At 23.3% G+C, this 19,549-nt stretch overlaps 1 protein-coding gene across 2 annotated transcripts in view; it reads right to left on the bottom strand.

Moving 5' to 3' along the window:
- The window catches only part of LOC112595938 (venom dipeptidyl peptidase 4), a 216,854-nt gene that overhangs the window by 159,633 nt on the left and 37,672 nt on the right, over nt 1-19,549 (bottom strand). The window contains exon 1 of one of the 2 annotated variants that reach the window (XM_025341349.1): nt 2,100-2,413. The exons of the other annotated variant lie outside the window; for it this stretch is intronic. The gene's annotated coding sequence lies outside the window, so the exon portion shown is untranslated. Of the gene's footprint in view, nt 1-2,099; nt 2,414-19,549 lie in introns of those variants that run through there. 2 annotated transcript variants of the gene reach the window in all.

The raw sequence follows: 19,549 nt of genomic DNA, 5'->3' as shown, positions 1-19,549 counted from the left end.
CTTTTTGAATAGAAATTTAAATGGTATAATTTATTATTAGATAAAAATTTACTAAGGTGACACATTACAACTTCACTGCATTCTATTAACTTAAAATAGTTGTCTTTAACTAATCAGAAAAAAATTTAGTTATTAAGATAAAAAATAAAATTTTTTCAAAAAGATCAAATAATTCTTTTCAAAATTATTCATATGTTTTCATATGTTCAGTATTAAAAAAAATTACACAAAGCATACTAGGTTCACCTACATATAGTTCCAAACTTCCAAATTAACTTAAAAGAATTATTAATATGGGTATACGATTGTATTTTACTAGTCGGTTAGCGTAGGGAAACCTAAAATTAAATGCAAATTAGTATTTTTATGGTTTGCAATGAAACATTTAATAAATAGGTCAATAAGATGGATAACGTTGTAACCAACGTATAACTAAAATAAAAGTTTTTAGATCAAGTAAAATTCGAAATACATTGAATGTATAAGATAAATTATTTTACTAATCTGTTTATATTTTTCAAAACTAAATAAAATAGTAGTTTAAACTAAAATGTATATTGAAAGTTTCTATATTACCTATACATAATTTATTATTATTTAACGTATTTAAAAAAGGTAATTAAAAAAAAAAAAAAAAAAAACTAAAATTCAACATAATATGGATTACATGTCATTATTTTAAGTAAAACAAACTAAAACAGAAATTAAAGAAAACTTTTAACTTAAAATTGATTATATAAAACAGAAATAGTTCTCAATAATATGTAAAATTTAATTGAAAATAATTCAATTTCTGTTGTCTTACAAATTGAACGAGAGAAACTTTTTGCGAAGAATCATTAAATTTGGCACCAACAATGGTTGATTAAAAACTTTTTAAATCGTCGGTTAACTGCTTTTAATTTATACGAACGATTTCGATGATCCAAGACATGAAAATCATCATGGAATCAAATATGTTCTAATCAAATACCATTCACCAAACACTATATAATATTTATTTTCAAAATAAATTGTTAAAAGTATTTTATGATGTATTAATTTTTCTAATAACAATTTCTATTTGCGTGTCTAAATGCCCATTAATCTATTGTATAGCATTTAATACCCGACTTTAATCATGTCGTGACTCAATGTTATTTTTTTTGTCTTATAAAAGGCGTTTATATTTAGTGAACGCAATATAGTATAAATAAAAGCTATATAATACAGATTTTATAACATGTTATTATATCAAATACCTAGTTTAAATATCTTGATAAACACTGAATTATTTTATAACAATAAACGAGTAGCTTTTTTTATAACAAAAATAAAATAAAAGTAATGCTCCAAGAACAATTTAGCTGCACGTAACATTATTATAAACATTCGAATAAAAATTGAAAATTACTTTATTAAACATCTGATTTAAAATGTATTTTTTTCACTACAAGCATAAATAATATTTATATACTAAAAATAATAATAATGAAGTATATATCCTTTTTTTTTTTTATTAATTTTTTGACTAAAAATTAAAAAAAAAACTGTTTAAATTGCTCTTAATATAAGATATGTTCATTTTTTTTCAACAGTCAAAATGTATTTGAAACGTTTTTGATATGATAACTACAAGACTGAGTGTAAAATATAATAAAACTACAACATTCATATCTACTACATAACAATATTACATATTTTGTGTATCGTTTATTTCAATTTAAATTATTAAGTTAGTTTTAAAATTATATTATCTTACAATATTATAAAATAAATAAAAAAGAAAACTTTATCTACTGTCACTTTAATTCTTTATTTTCGGTCCAATTTAAACAATGCAATACCAACATATTATAATGTAATTCATAAAGACATAAACCCAGTTGCAAAAACAAATTAAAATAATAAAACTATTTCTCTATATAGCATAACACTATTAATAATTTAATTTGATGCAATCTTTGCACGCGAGTTTAATATTGTCGTCTCAGAAAAATAGAATCACAACTAATTAATGCAATCCAACCCATCATCTTTGGATACATCGAGTCCGTCGTCGAATATAATAATTATAACATTATAATATATTATATTGGAGTATAATTGAGTGTACCTACCTACAAGAAATAGCAGTTCAAACAAGACTGTATCATCAGTCGACACCAGTGCAGGCTATAATAACATCGAAAACAAAATAGCGCTATGATGTGGATAAATTATTGTTACTAACACGAGACAATGTGAAGAACGTATGGGTTAACAACAAAAATGCGTCCAATACACCAGCTCTGGAGGGGGGAGCTGATGTGAAAATGTCGTCAGATAAAAATATACGAAAATGACCGAAAACTCCCGCACAATGACGAAACTCCGACGGTGACGTCACGACGACAAACGGTGCGCGCACGTCTGGCTGTTGCGAAAAGTCCGTACGAACTGGCTGGCCGGCCCTCTTCGACGGTCCCGACCACCGACGACAACGTGTAGGCGCCACACACAAATATTCTCCAACTACCGGCGGCGGCGTGATCCGAGACGGTCTCGATCGTGAGAGGAGAGGGTTCGGGAGTGTTGAGGACTGATGAAGGGGCAGGAGGTGAAGGGAGAGATCGGGGGGTGTGAGGAGCGAATGGGGGTTTGAAGAGGAGGACCCACCGCCACATGACACGTTTTTAAAATTTATGACACTTTCGTCCATTGTGCGCCCGACTCAACCCACGACCCGTGCAGACGAATTAGCCCTCCCAACCGACTTCTAGGGTCTGTATTAACATGTCCGCGTGCCAGGAGTGCCGCCCCCGGTTCCCCCCAATTCGGAGAGTGGGTTCTGCATTTCCCCGGAACGGAATAACGTTTTTTATTTTTTGTATTTTTTTGTATGTTGTTAATATTTATTTTAAAAATCCTAACGGTGTTTCCCGGACACGTCGACCAAAAAAAAAAAAGAAAAAAGAAAAAGAAAAATATACATATTTTTGAAAACCGTGGTATTACAAAGTCGTGTTTTATGGAGATAAAAAACTCTTATCGCGTAGATCATAAATATAGGCCGCAGGATCACCAACCGATAAAAAATAACAAAATAAAGACTAGAATACAATATTATTGTTTTATTATACCGACGACAGGCGTAGAACACGCGAAGTTCACGATGGACAGACAATAAAATATCCTCAAATTCACATAATTCTCACGTTTTTTAAACCCTTCAAGCATCACAAACTCGCAAAATAGTAAGCGCTGTACTATTATTTTTATGACATTCGATTATCACAGAGCACAAATACGATTGAAACTCATAATAAACAAAAAATAAAAATAAAAAACGCAATACGCTGTTACTTATTTGGTGAAAACATTATTAAAAAATTGTACATTACTACCAACTAAAAAAATTTGAATTAATGACATTTAAAAATAATATAACGTTTTTTTTAAGTATTAATTAACACTGAAGTATTACAGTAGCACGGGGTATACAATAGAAGTAATTTAGACATAAGGGATATTATTATGTTGATGCTATAAAACCAGTATACAACAAAAGACAACATCATGTTAATTATACGAGTAAATTTCTCGCTACAATGAATGGAATAACTTCAAATTTACATTGAATTATAGTTATATAATATATAATATAGATTTGACTATGATAAACGTAATTAACACACTACGTTATGGTACACTAATCAACTATTATTATTTATATTTTTTATAGTCTATTACTATATAATTTATTCCCAACACATTCGTACGTTAAATATGATATCAAAATATACCTACAATGACTGCATTAAAATTATAAATACTTAGGATTTTCATAAAACTGTTTGTAAAGATGACAAATAGTAAAATAAAAACAATTATGCATGTTGTTTAATTTAAAACTATATGCCTTTCTATCAATATACAGCAACAAATGTTTTGTTATTGTTTTATGTACATAAATCTAAATATTTTAACTGTGTAAAATATCTACTTAGATGCTTTTATGTAGAAAAATAGTTATTGCAATAATTTAACTTAAAATACATCAAAATGTTATTTGTTTATAAATGTATTATATTGATATACAATTATTACAAGATTCAGTTTAGATATTATAATATTTTTCCACTGATTTAGGTATTTAAGACGATTTTTAAAATCAATTATAACGTTAACTCATTTTATATAGTCAATAAAACGAACTGCTATGAATAAATTACAGTTGAAATAAACAGTAATCATAATTCTGAATGTATGAATAAGAATCACATAATTTTGTAACAAAAGAAAATCCTCTTTTCCAAATGAAAAATGTTAATGTCTGTAACGATTTATAGAATATTATTATTTTGGAAGATACCTATAGTTGCTATTCTTACCGATCATAATATTATTAAATTATACTAATAATGAGAACAGTATTATAATATTATTTATCGCTAACCTACGAGTAAGTCAATAGGATTACTATAGCACTAAAATGTTCGTAAGTAACAACAATCATTAGTTCTCATATTTATAACAACAAATAATTAATACCAATATTATATATAATCTCTCAAAGAGCTTAATCAAAAGCCATTTTACCCTACTAAATGTTTTTGTTCAAATAATATATTAATAGTTCATTTCAAAATTAAATTTTTTATATTTTATTCTTAAAATATATTGCTTTCTTTAAAAAATTATAAATATCCTTAGAGTATATTAATTGATTTACTCGAAAGTTTCATTTTGCTATTAAATAAAAAATTAAGTGAATAGACTACGCATAGTTATTAGGTGATATAATTATGTTATATTATATTATATAGTAGATAAATATATAAAATTTAAAAAATCATCTACATTTTACACTTACAATTTAGTAGAAGAAATAGCACAAATATATCAAATGTCAACTTTTGCCTAAAACTCTTCATCTCATAATTTTTGTCACCGAATTGAACATAAAATATAATAATAATTTATATGTTAATCACAAACACTAGAAACCAATAACTCGAACTAGACTGAAAATAATCTCTCTTTGTCATGGTTTTCTCTTTTGAGACGAAAAAATAAAACTCCGATAACTTTGTATTGCTGAATCAATTCTCCCAGTTCACGGTGAATACAGACAGTTTATATAATTCAATTCCTGACGTTAATCTAGATCACTAGTGGAAATTGTGTGTTACACCCCTATATGTAGATTTACAATACTTTGTATTATAAAAAAAAACTACTTTCTTCACTACATGAAGGTTATACCAAAAAGTGGTAAATACACACGAAAAGCCACTTTGTCATATCTTACAGTTCACTTGTATAGTCTCCAACAATACAACAAACGTGTGACTTGTTAATCGATGGCCATTGCCGTGCACGGTATTTATCTACCAGCAAGGATTCAAGGGGATGTATACTAGTTTCCTATGATAAATCTAAAATCTACATCAGCAAATGTTGAATCTGTATATACAGTACTACGCTTTTTGGACAAAACATCTCCAAAATTTTCTTGTTTTTTGACACAAAAAAAAATTTCCACCACGACACATTGGAACACTATTCTCCTCCACTTTTTCATTTCACGTGATAAAAAAAAAAGATATTATATATTCTGTTACCCTCTCTCTCTCTCTCTCTTTCTCTCTCACTCTCTCATCTCACTCATTCTCTTTTTCTCTCAATCAAAATACCAAAATACATATGTTTTTTTATTGATCCATCTAACTTTAAATATTTTATAGATTATAATTAAAATATGTAACTTATGTACACGGTTATTAAATTACTTAAAAAAAAAAAAATAAATAAATAACAATTTTTATACTTTAAAAAAGTATTTTTAGTCTAATATTTAATATTCTATTAATTTATTTTTAATTATTTATTTATTTTTTTAATAACTTTATTAATTCAAATATTTCAGATTTTACATATTAATAATATTTACAATATTGTTAATATTCAAATAAAATCATAATAATTATTATACAACGTGCTAATAATAGGTACATTTATATTAAATAATCATTAAATTTAAATTATTCTAATCACAAATAAATGTTTTTCTAAGATGCTAAGAAATTATTATTTTTAGCAATTTATCTTTTTTGACAAAGTAACCTTTCTCATTTATTATTATTTAACCGTTTACTGTAATTAATTTACTTAAACAGCTAAACTTTTTATTTAACTATTTAATTTTAACGTTTTTAACATGCAACTTAATGATATATAATAAACATAAATATTTAAAATACTTATAAAAAATAATATTTACAATGGAAAAAATAAAAATATAAAAAAATTCACTTTGAATAGTGATTACAAGTTAAAACAATAATAATTATCATTGTATAATTTCTACATACAGAGTATAAAAAATAGTTTTTTATAACCCCAAAAAAAAAAAATGTCTAAAAAAAACTAGTGACTGTATATATGATTTATATGGCTCTATTCGACTGAAACTTTAAACACATATCTAAGCAAATGATAAATGCATTTAAACCAAACCACTGGTTTATGATCCGTATAAACACAAAGTCTGAACAACACTAGTTAATAAAAATAAATGATAAAAGAAAATACTATGAAAAAAAATAAAACGTTCTGAATATAAAATAATCATAAACATAAAAATGTATTCATATACAAATGTTCCCTAGAGTAAACCACAAAAATATAAACGTGTTTTTAATACTCTCTACGGTACATGTCGTTTTTATCTTTCATATGATGAGTTAAAAAATAAAAAACCGAAATTATATTATGTTTTAATAATTTAATTTTGCATTTTACACCGGAACAAAACCAAATGTATCTAAAATGAAACCCTTGTGTTAAGAACTTGATAAAATGTTTATTTTTTTTTTTATATGGCAACCAAACAACATGAAAAACTATATACATTTAAAAATGATTTAAATTCGTTTGTTCAATGTTTTAAGAAGTACAATAATTACTATTTCTTTGATAATGCTTTCAATTTAAATTCCATTTGCTCCTAAAACAAATATAAACGAATAAATTATTTTGTTTCAAAAAATGCCATGTTTTCAAACATAGATCATAAAGTTCAACGATAAAATATTTTTCATTCATTTTTTTTTTTACTTTTATTATTTTTACCTATTGTTAAATGGTATATTAAATAATATATAAATAATATAATATTCTATGGTTCAAAAAAGTATATCATAAAAAAACATAAAGAAACAGCTATAATATAAACTTTATAATGTATAGATATATCTTAAATTTTTAAAACTAACAGAGCTATTTGAACGTACTATATATTCATTATACATAAGTACATATTATTATATAATTTTTACACAGGATTAATCACAAAAATCTCACCACCATGTTTTCCTTTGATAATGAATTAATTCAAATTCTATTTTTAAAAATCTTTAAATAATTTATTAACAAACCATATTTTTACTTGGAGATTTTTTTGTACTATTCAAGAATTATATAAAGAATATACTGAAGTGATACAAACTTCTGGTTTTTTTCAAAATATAGCCAACATATTTTACTGTAAATTATTTAGTAGATAACTTTTTTAAACACTTTAATTCAAAGTTCAACGATTATTATTTTAGTTATTAAAATATTTATACAAAGGATAAAAATCCAAAAATAGTTTTAAAAACATATAAAATATAGGATCTCTTATTTTTAATATTTGAACAATTTTTATAAGTTATAAATATTAATAGATTTTTAAAAATGACTAAAATTATTAAAACATCGTAGCCCTCATATCTTTCAAATCCATTATTATGACCTGATTATCTTTAATAAACAAGTTAAATAACTCAAATAATAATAAATAGTTAAATGATTTTAATACGTCAACATGTTCAAAAAAATTATCAAATCAAAATTAATTTACAGTATAGGAAAAGGAGTTCTCAATTAAAAAAATAGAAGTTTTTATCTTTATAGAACAATTTTTAAGTAATACAAAAAAAAACCAATAATTTAAAAATATAATTTTTAATTAAATATTCAAATAATTCAAAAATCAAACTTTAAATAGCTTCATTATTGATTAAAAAAGGGGTAAGCATAATTGGAGAACCAAGTATGTCTCAATTAATCACTGGGTTTTAGATGGTTACCCATTTTGATATAATTCAATTCATGTTGGCGAATTCGTTATAACTACGCCAAAAACAATGCCAATCTGACGCCATTACAATGACGATACAGTCATAGATGGGGAGGCAAGTGGCGAAATGGAAAGTCGTTAAACAGTTACCAGATGATGATAATAATAATAATGGACGGTTTGTTCGATTCAACGCCAAAGCTCTACGTGAACGTTTGAAGGCTAATGATTAAAGTCAGCCTAAGCCGAGGTATATGACGGATTCGTGACTATAGCGGTGGTGTGTCTCCTGTCATACAGAAAATTAAAAATATGCCATTGTTACTGGCACGACACACATCAAAGTGTGAACAAAACAGCTGCAGTAGCAAATCCATTTTCAAAAAGCACGAACTAGACAGTTCAATTGGAAAACCTCCTCACGTTAACGCTCTAAATTATTATGCAGACAAAATATTATATTATTTTTCACGCCTTTTATACACGCCTTCTATAACCGTGTCCTACAACAAACACATATCTACACTTTCACACACAAACACCATGTCCCATTCTGTCAGACAACTCATTTTTTAAATAAACTTACCAAACGAACATTAAATATATTATACAAATAACTTTCTGGTTATAAGCTTACATGCTACATAATAATTTATACATTTAACAGTTATCAGTATTTGATATTCACGCAAATCATCATACTTCTAATTAATGTACTGTTTGAAAAAGTTAAAATAATTAGTGATTTAAAACTTATCCAATTATATGTACAAATAATCCCATCATGAATATTGAATATTACAAGAGCTTAATTTTTTTTATTTATATTCTATAACATGATATACACTTAAAAAAATTGACTGGAATTAATATTAAAATATGAGAAATATGCTATTAATTTGGCTATTATTAACATGAAATTATAAACATACTGAACGATTATAATGAAATAATTTTAAACATTTTTGAATTATATTAAAATAGTAATGAGATTAAAACGTGGAATTGTGGACACGAGGTTATCTAAAAATAACAAGTAAAACGCGCAATGGGGTCATTTTTTAATGAAATCAGACTTTCTATAACCGTAGTCTTAATAAAAATTGTCTAGTTAAAACCGAGTGTGTACCATAATAATTTTTTTCTTTAGATATGTATTATTTAGATGAATAATAACGATTTCTAACTAACAACGAATATCTAAATGTCATTAAAATTCCGAAGTTTGACTCAAATACTATGTGCCATAGCAATAAGGGGAATGAAGTATCTAGCGTGTGACATTAAGTTTAAAGTGCATATACTACATAATACAATATAAGCAGTCTACTAATCAATTATGTCATAGTTCAGCAGTTAATTTATTGTACTTAGTAATCACCTGCAGTATAATATCATTAGTCATAACTATAGTGAGCAGATATGCTAAAATTACTTATTTCATCTGATAATCGTATTAAATGCTCTGTAAGGACAGAATACGTTTTATAGTGCTGTAAATTGAAATTCAATAATGATTAACGAATATTTTTGCTTATTATGAAATTTCTTAAATTTTAATACATAATGTATAACGTTCATATTTCGTTTATGTTTTAATAGATTATTTCCAAACAAGTATTTTGTAGATAATTAAAATTACTTATAAGTTATAATACATACTATGTATAGTTGAAATTGTAGCCATAATAAATTGTTATAGTTAATACAATCGATCAATATTAATCTTTTCTCGTATTACTTTTAGCCAGTAAGTTTGGTACATTACCCATTTAATAAAATGCTTATCAAAAACAGATTATCAACTATCGTAAATTATGTTTAACAATTTACCAATTTAACTCATGACAAAAATAAAACGAGTAAAATAATCACATGCCTCTTTCATATGAAAATTATTTTTATTAAATTTATAATTTTTTTCATTTTATATGGCATTTTAATCCACTCCTTATACATAACCGTAATTTATGATTAAAAAAATTAATTTAATATTGTGAAAATCAAACATAAATATTGAAAATATTTTTTTTTTTAAGACGAGAACAGAAATGTAATATATTTTCCGAAAACAATAATCAGATATTTGAGTTAGGATTAATATTTAAAAGATTAATACTTAATTAATGAATATTTTAATAAATAGATGTTTAAGTTCATTTTTAAATTTCTATTTAAATTAAATCATTTTAAAACGATTTTTATTAAGTATTCAATATTTAAATTTAAGCAAAAAGGTTAAAAATATATACAATTTTCAGTCAACGATGAGCATTATAATGGATTAAGGACATCAATTTGCATATTTTTAAATTTTATTTAACTACAAAAAAAATATAAGTAAATACAGGAATAATTGAAGAGCCTCCAAGTAGGTTTTTTTTTTATTTGAGAACAATGATAATTTATTGCATTTAAAAAATTATTCTGAACAACTAATGAAAATTAATTCAAAATTGGAAATTTTAATAAAAATAAATTAAAATATGTCTTCAACCAATCTCCATCATTTTTTTTCATAAATGTAAAATATTAAATATTTAAAGCCGATTCAATTTTCATTTATCAAACCATTAATGAAACTGAAATATTATGAATAAATTTACTAACCTTAAAACATTTCATACAAATATAAAATAAGTAAAAAACGTATATCGTACTTGTAAAACTACGAACAAATCACTCAGATTAGACTTTAAAAAACCTGAGAATATAAAATTAAGTATGTCATTTATAAAATAAAAAAGTGTTAAGCTGCCATACAAACTAACAACAACGGATCAATTCGAATCCACCTACATTTTAACATAGTACTGTCTCATAGGTATACAGCTGCCAAACTCTAATTACTATTAGTTTTTTGTATTTAAAAAAAATCATATTAAAATATTCAAAGGTTTTAGACGAGTAAATATGGCAGATCGACAAAAACGTTTATGTGACGTTAGCTTAAAAATAAAATGACATGCTCAATTTTTAGATATAAACTTGATCTAAATATAACTCATGTAAAATATAGCTTTAAACATATGTATGCATTAATGAGTATGAACGTCATAATATTAAATGTAATCACCATTTCCATTTAGTTACCTACAAAATAAACAAGACCAACAACTATTTAATATTTAAACTCACAATAAACTATATTTTAAAACAATAATAATACAAACTAATACTATGTTATTTTTAATACAATACTAGCTGTTCTAAAACTATGAACTCCTCTCGAATGTTCTTAACAATACATTATTTTATGGTCATACAGTAGTACTAATATTATATGACCTTAACAATTACATTAATAACACAAAGTTTTAGGGAAACATTATAAACTTTTCACTTAGAAAACTGTGCTGTTCAAAGTTGTAAAGTTGTTGACACTTATTTATTCGCTTGTTTACATATTATACCTTAGAAATGTCTAATTTCTACTAAAACAAACATATTTTCAGCATATTCAATAAAGCTTATTACAATTTTAATAATGAATGCTTGTGACTCGTGTAAAAACATTGTATGATAGAATTAATCATTTACAATGCCTAGATTTAAATAAATTTTGCAATAATACAAAATACGTATACTAATTTAACAAATTTTTAGTTAACAATATATTTTAAAATACCTTTTTCATTTTATTAAACAAATATATCAACCTTAAAGTTTCGTTATGAAAAATAAAGAAATAAAAATATTTAATATAATTATGTCTTAAATACAGTTTAATAACAGGAATTTTCAGTATACCTACTTAAAGTTTAACAATGACAGTATATATTCCTATTGGTATTTTCTTAATAATACTTGGAAACTACATTAACGTAATTCAATTATTCTATTTATTTATTTATTTATTTATATATATATATATATATATATATATATATATATATTTTTTTTTTTTTTTGTACAATACTACCGTTAAGCACGTTTAAACAATAAATACAAAACAAAGTGGTTCTAAACTCAAAATAGAAAATGATATAATATGTATAAAATAACATAATATTTAAAAGTTTAAAATCAAATTTAAAAGTAACTATAATTATATTCAATTGGGTTATTATTGCACAATTATTATTATTTTTTATGAGTAAACAATTATTATTAATTAAATTTTAATATAATATTGTTTGCATTAATCTTTTTTTTTTTTAAGCAGGTACAGTTCTTGGCAATCGTTATATTCATACATAGTATATATCAAATATCCATGTCTACATCGAAATTACACTATGTTTTGCTAAATTCTCAATAATTTATGGTTTTAAAACATATGATTCTTCAATGTTTTTATTTTAATCTAAAAAAATATAATTCGTCGACATTAAATTTAAATTACAAACATCACATTGATATTTTATACTATCAATGTATTATGGTAAGTAAAGTTTTAAATGGAATAATTATTTACGATTCAAAATGACTGCACTCTATATAGTAACTATTAAAAACGATATAATTTAATTTATTTTCGGATCTAAATTTAAAAAATAATTATTCTATATAATATAAAAACTAATTAATTGATACCTCAAAATAGTTAGAAACAGTTATATACTTCATAAAAATAAAAATAAAATCAACATAGATTTAAAGTTAGTAAAAAGCAAATCATTAAATTACAAAAAAAATAAATAAATTCTTACTAAATTATTGCAATGCAACGAATATTTTTACATTTTTTTATCAATAACAAGAAAATGTGTTCGAGTCATATAGTTATTGCATTGAACTTTAAATTTAAAAATAATATTTTACTTGTATCAATGTTAATTTTATACCGTAAATTAATAAAAAATAAGTAAAATATCAAGAGATCATAACAATATTATAACTAATGACCTATAATAAATAACTTATATAGTTTTTATCAGTTCAGTATATATTTATTTTATTTTTAGATAATCGGTTACATAGTAATATTTGAAATGTACGTAGAACTCAATGGAATAAAGTAAAGAATCGCATTTTGAATAAATATGTATAATATGAAAATATATTTATAAACCTACTCAAATAGGCAATATATACTTTCATATTTATAATAATAAAATTAAGTATACGAGTATATATTTACACATTAAATAAGTTAATAATTTTTTATAAATGTTAGAAAACTGCATTATTAAGTAGATATAGTATAAATAATGTTTCATGTCCTTCAAATCTAAATGACTTGAGTTTTATTGTAAAATCATTCCACTATTATTTATTTTATGAATTTTTTTACAATGTATTTTATATGCATTACTCTAATTTACTATTTACCAAGAATAGTTTTATAAGCATTAGAAACATTTTTTTTAGATAATACAAAGTTGTAAAGATGTGAATTAAATAAATTTAAACTAAATATCATGTTTCCTTTAAATACTCAACAAAATATTACATTATATTAAATCTCAAATAAAAATACAAAATATGATTTTACATTCAAAATAAATATACAAGGTATATATTATACACAGAATTACGACAATTTAATTATTTTGTATTTATATAAGTAATTTAATTTAAAACATCTAACCATTTCAAAGTATTATTATTCCCTTTCCATCCTTTATAATATCCGTGAGCTAATCTAAATTTTAAATGATAATGCAATACAATTTAAATTTAAAATAGATTGCATTCACGAATTTACACATCCTTTACTCTCGTACATCATCCAGACATACATCGTACTACATCTCCTGAGACATATATACTTACTATGGGTTCAAATATTAACCTTTCTAGTATAATCCCTATTTTCGTCTTAAAATTATATATATATATATAGGTATATACTATGAATTTTATATCTGCGTATAAAATTAAACAAACAAATATTACTATGTATAATAACATTTTCTATCATTCCGTGCACGTTGTGATATCAAAAACTAAAAAATGTATTTTGTGTCGATAGATGGACACTTACATTCACGTGATATTGGTACTAGTATGTTTTAATACGACGTATAATATTACCATTATAATATTCAAGGAAAAAATGTCCTAAGAAAACTGTGTAGCGAAATTGCCTATACAATTCGCCGGGTTACAATTATCAGATATCAAAAGTATGGGTAAAAAAAATAATAAAAAAAAACATACGTAAAGCATGCACACGATTGATGTGCAAACGCTAGTACAAATAAAATCCAATAAAAATGTTTACTGAATCTCCACGAATTTCGATCGTAGTGTAATTAAGTATTTTATTCTTAACGATAATATTATATACCTAACGAACACTATCAGTAAAACGGCAAACCAAAAACACGCAAAAATATAAACCTCCTCAATTCATCATTTCACATACAGCTTATGTTCGAAAACCCAACATATTATGCTCGATGCATTAAAACAAAATGTTGTACATTAATTGCACAGTCGACTTTCGCATACTTTATTTATGAGCATATTTGGTCACAACGTTTATGCGAGTGACAGGAAATATTATATGCATTTAAGAAAGTTATAATTGCACACAGATATATATATATATATAGTGATTATGTTTTATCTACATGTAAATTATATAAAATTAAAAATATCCTCCACAGTAATATTATTTTACAACTAAGTATACATTGTATTAAATTATATGCATTTATTTGTTTAAACTTTGTTTACATTGAATATATAATTAATAGATTGAAATATGTTAATATCAGAATTACATATTTTACTGCAGTTAATTCTGACTATATAAAAAAACATAAAATATTAATTTTATGATATTAATCACAAATAAATTCGGAAACTCTGTTAATATAGTATGAAGGAAATAACTGATAAATACAATTGAAAACTACTTACGGTGCTTGTAATTGTACGACCAAACAGATATATTAAGTACCTATTTATTAAAACTTAATCCTAGCAAGAACTTAAATGGCAATACTTTGAATAACAATAATTTGTACACAGAAAAGGTTTAATAAACATTCATAATTACACAATCTTAGTTTAAATAAATATTCATACAAATTATCATTGATTTGAGGAGTAAAATACAATATTTATAAAACCAATTTAAATATTTGCCAAACTAAAACAATGAATATAATTATAACTTAAAATAATATATATACAAATGAACGTGATAGAGTTCTTATATATGTAAACATTTTTCAGGTACCTACATATTTATTGTTTTACTGCCAATATTATTTATTAAATTATTTTCTCTTATGATAAAATAATACTATAATTAAATTAAAAAAATAGTGATGTTTATTAAGTATATATCCTTGGTTTTAATAAAACTGTAGTGTTTAATTAGAAAACAATGAAAACAAACAAATTTAAAATATTTAAATCAACACGAGAATTTTATTGTAAATAATCTTAAATGTATTTTAACAGAATTTGATCAAATATATTTTATAGTGTAATATGACATGAAGTGTCTGTTTCATATTAAAATGTCATCAAATTTATAAAATGTATAAATATAATTTTTTGTATATAATTCAATAATAAAATTTATATTTTGAAAATTAATTTTTAAATAAAGCATGACTCATTGGTCATTAATAACTTGCTTTATAATTTTTATTCTGTTGATGAATTATACACTCCTTATTGGATTGAGGAATTATGTATGTCAAAAGTTATATTATATAATATAACACTCACGACCAAAATAAATGACCTTCGAAAAAACATAATATTGTACCTAGACTAAACACTATTCATAAAAATACTATATAATTATCACATTTTATAAATTATTTTATATTATTACAAATGACCATTTACGAACAAATAAATTTATAAAAATAAAAGATACTTCATTTAATTAAATTATTTTTAAGTCTAGATTAATTGGAAAGTTTCGTCTTTCTTTTATGCCACCAAAACCATTTTCTGTGCAATTAAAATAAGCTATTTCTATTTATACTTTTATTTTTGTAAGGACTTTTAAAATTTCTTTAATATTGAAATTGAAAATATACTTACGCTTACAAATGGAAAAAAAAACAAAAATGTGAAGTCTAATGGATAATTAAAGTTTCATGAAAATAAAAATATAAAACTAATTTTGTTTTGTTCTTAAAACATATAATACCTTTAATATTATTTCTAAATAGATATTTTTTTATATTCAACTTAGTTAAATATTAAAAATAAATGTATCTGTCTAATTTTATCAAACCAAATATTATGGAAATATTTTAAAATATTAATTTTCCTCAGTTAATACTTTTTTTAATCAATATATATTTTTTTGAATATCGTGTGTAATACACATGTCATTTATCAGTGAAAATATATATTTTTACGTAATTTCAAAATAATGAATTGGTATACTACACAATAAATATTATTTTGCCGTGCTTTTATTATTATAAATGTATATGTTACGGTTTAAGTCCGAATACCGGTAAATATCCAAATATTGGACAATTATTGAATGATTTCGATAAAACCTAGCAATTTGTGTAAATTAGATCGGTCAAACTCTGAATGATTTTGTAGTTCAGAATTGAACAAATGAGATCTAATAAATCTTAGGATAAACAACCGACTTTAGTAAAAATCTGAATTTTTTTTTACCAATGAATTTTTGCAATAACGTATAATATACTGTATTTGAATAGTTTTAGCCAATATTTTTTATTTGTAAGATAAATAAAATATTTGTACTATTTTACAGTTATTTAGGTTTAAATAAAATTATAAATATCTACTCAACATATAAATAATCTGTTACTCAAAGTTTGAAGTTTAAATAATTATGCAGGAAGTTATATTCAATATTTATTATATTTTATGTATTTAAATTTATTCAAAGTCTTAATTTAGCAAAAAATGTAATATTATCATTATAAGATGAATTTCTTACGCCTAACAAGAGTTTAATTAAATTAATGATCTTCCGATGTTAAAATAAAATTTAAATTTTATGGAAATACGCACGTTTAAAAATATAATTTTAGTCATTTTTTTTCTTTTTTATTTTAAACGAAATATACAACTATACAATTAAGCACAACAAGTAATAATAATGATGAGGAAGTTTACATACCATAAAAATGACACGATGTAGGAGGGCTTCCAATGGAGCTACCTACTTGGATAATGTTTTAGTCTTATAAAAAAAAAAATAATGGTTTTTAAATAGAATCTATGTGTTATTGTAATCTTATAAATTTTGAAATGCACTTAAATAAAGCCTAATTAGCTAACACTTAACTGTTTATTTGTAAATAAAACATAAAATACTAATATATTTCTACAGTTAAAGGCGCCCATATGGTGGGGGGGGGGCAATCGAAGGACATAGGGAGGACATGTCTCCCTCCTGGAAAATGTTGAAAAATTGTTTATACAATATCCACAATGAGTGAAGATAAACTTAATGGATTATGCATGATAAGACAAGTGTACATAGGGAAAAAATTATGATAAAACAAATGAATACATAGAACAAGTAATAAATATATTTAGTGTTAAAAAAAGAAATTTACAATTTTTATTTGTAAATTAATATTTTAATAAATTTATATTATTAATTAAATGAAAATTTAATAAATAACTTTCATGATTAATTAGTTAAATTATTATTATTTCATAATCTTCCATTTTGATATAATACGAAATATAATAGTATAATGTTAAATTGTAAACCCCTTCCTATCTCATGAGCATAATTAAAATTTTGTCCCCTCCTTGAGAATTTTTCTATGGGCACCCTTGTCTACACTTTAGTTTACCTTTAAAGATCAACGTTTTTGTATTTAAATATAACTCCGTATAATATTCTACGATTTTATGTATTTCGTTCCAATGTTTGTAAAGTATTTTAATATATTACCATCAAAGAAATAGTTTTTAGTTACTTAATATAGTATTCTGGAAATATATTTAATATTATTTCAACAAAACCATATAATATGTTAACAATAAAAGTAATATTTTAATTTAGATTGATCATCATACAATACATATTTAATTAAAACATTAAAAATAGAATAGAATAACTACATAGCTAAATAACTTTAGAATCATCAAAACAGATAATTTTCAAATTTTTACATAATTTAACTTAAAAAATAAAAAACAGTTTAAAATAATTTTTTTAAATTTGTATTTAAAGTATAAAATTTTAATATATACCTAATATAATGAAAAGCTTGTATCTGATCCATTCGGTAAGTAATAAAAACATAGTTGATTTTCTTTTTGTGCTATACATCAATATGTTATTATATAATTTACGTTTGTTTAAATTACACTTTGGTCTTCTACAGTGTATATTAAACTTTTCAGTTGTCACACATGTCTACTGAATAACTACTATTACAATTGAAAAATAGGTCACGAGGATTACTTTTATATGGTTTGTTTGTTTTTTTTTTTTTTTTGCTTAATTTTTTCTCTTTAACAATTATACAGATAAATTAAAATATACCTTACCCTTACGTATACCAATTGAGGTTAAAAAGCCCTTGACACGAACTCTCTCCTCGCACAAACTCATTATTCACATACATAAATATGTTGAATCTTATTATCAAACATCAAAACGTGCTGTTAGTTATATATACTTTGAAAGTTACTATACATTTATTTAAAATAAAATCATTAAGTCTTTAGCGTCGAAAATGTATTACTAAATGTGCAGTGCATCAAAAAAAAAAAAAAAAAAAATTATCAAAATAAATCAATCTACCTAAGTAATTGGTAAATTATATTTATAATGTTCATTTGTGTATTTTAATTACTCATTATATATAATATCTAATTATTTATTGTCCAAATCCTTCTTATACACTTTTAGTGTATTAGTTTTTAAATTTAAAATCTATTTAGAATACATGTACTTACGAGTGACGTTTAAATTAAAATGTATTTTAAATATTATTTTCTTTAAAAACAAAATAAATTCAACAATTTTTATAGAAAAACTATAAAACATATTCTATAAAAATATAATGGTAAAACAATTTAATCAACTAATAACTAATTATTAAAATATATAGTTAAATATTATTTTTTATAATTTAAGTGTATGGATATATTCAATATTATATTATGTTATTTGTATTTAATTATTTTAAAATCATTTGTATGTATTATTAGCAAATAAATGTAAAAAAATTAAAACATAATAATATGTTAGAATCATTTTAAGTACTACAAGTTAACTAAGATTATTGATTTCACCAAAAATATTTATTATTGCATGTCTATAAGTCTTAATATTTATTTATAAAATATTATCTATAATCATTGAGATATGAAAAACAAATACATAAAATAAAATACTGTAAATTGATTTTTTTTTTTAAGAGCTTTCTTGAAATATTTCATTTTATTCTATTGTAACGAAAACCGTCATACAAAAACAATGTATTAAACTACCAATTATATGAGTAAAAATTAAAAAATCTATGTATCACTCACTAAACACACAAAATCAGAAAAAAGAAAATTATAAAAGTAATATATTGAGTTATA

Source organism: Melanaphis sacchari, unplaced genomic scaffold (genome assembly GCF_002803265.2).
Source record: "Melanaphis sacchari strain LSU unplaced genomic scaffold, SCAv2.0 Contig2_pilon_pilon, whole genome shotgun sequence".
NCBI classification, from domain to species: Eukaryota; Metazoa; Arthropoda; class Insecta; order Hemiptera; family Aphididae; genus Melanaphis; species Melanaphis sacchari.
The sequence above is the reverse complement of the archived record's forward strand: the minus strand, read 5'-3'. Positions and strand labels throughout refer to the sequence as shown.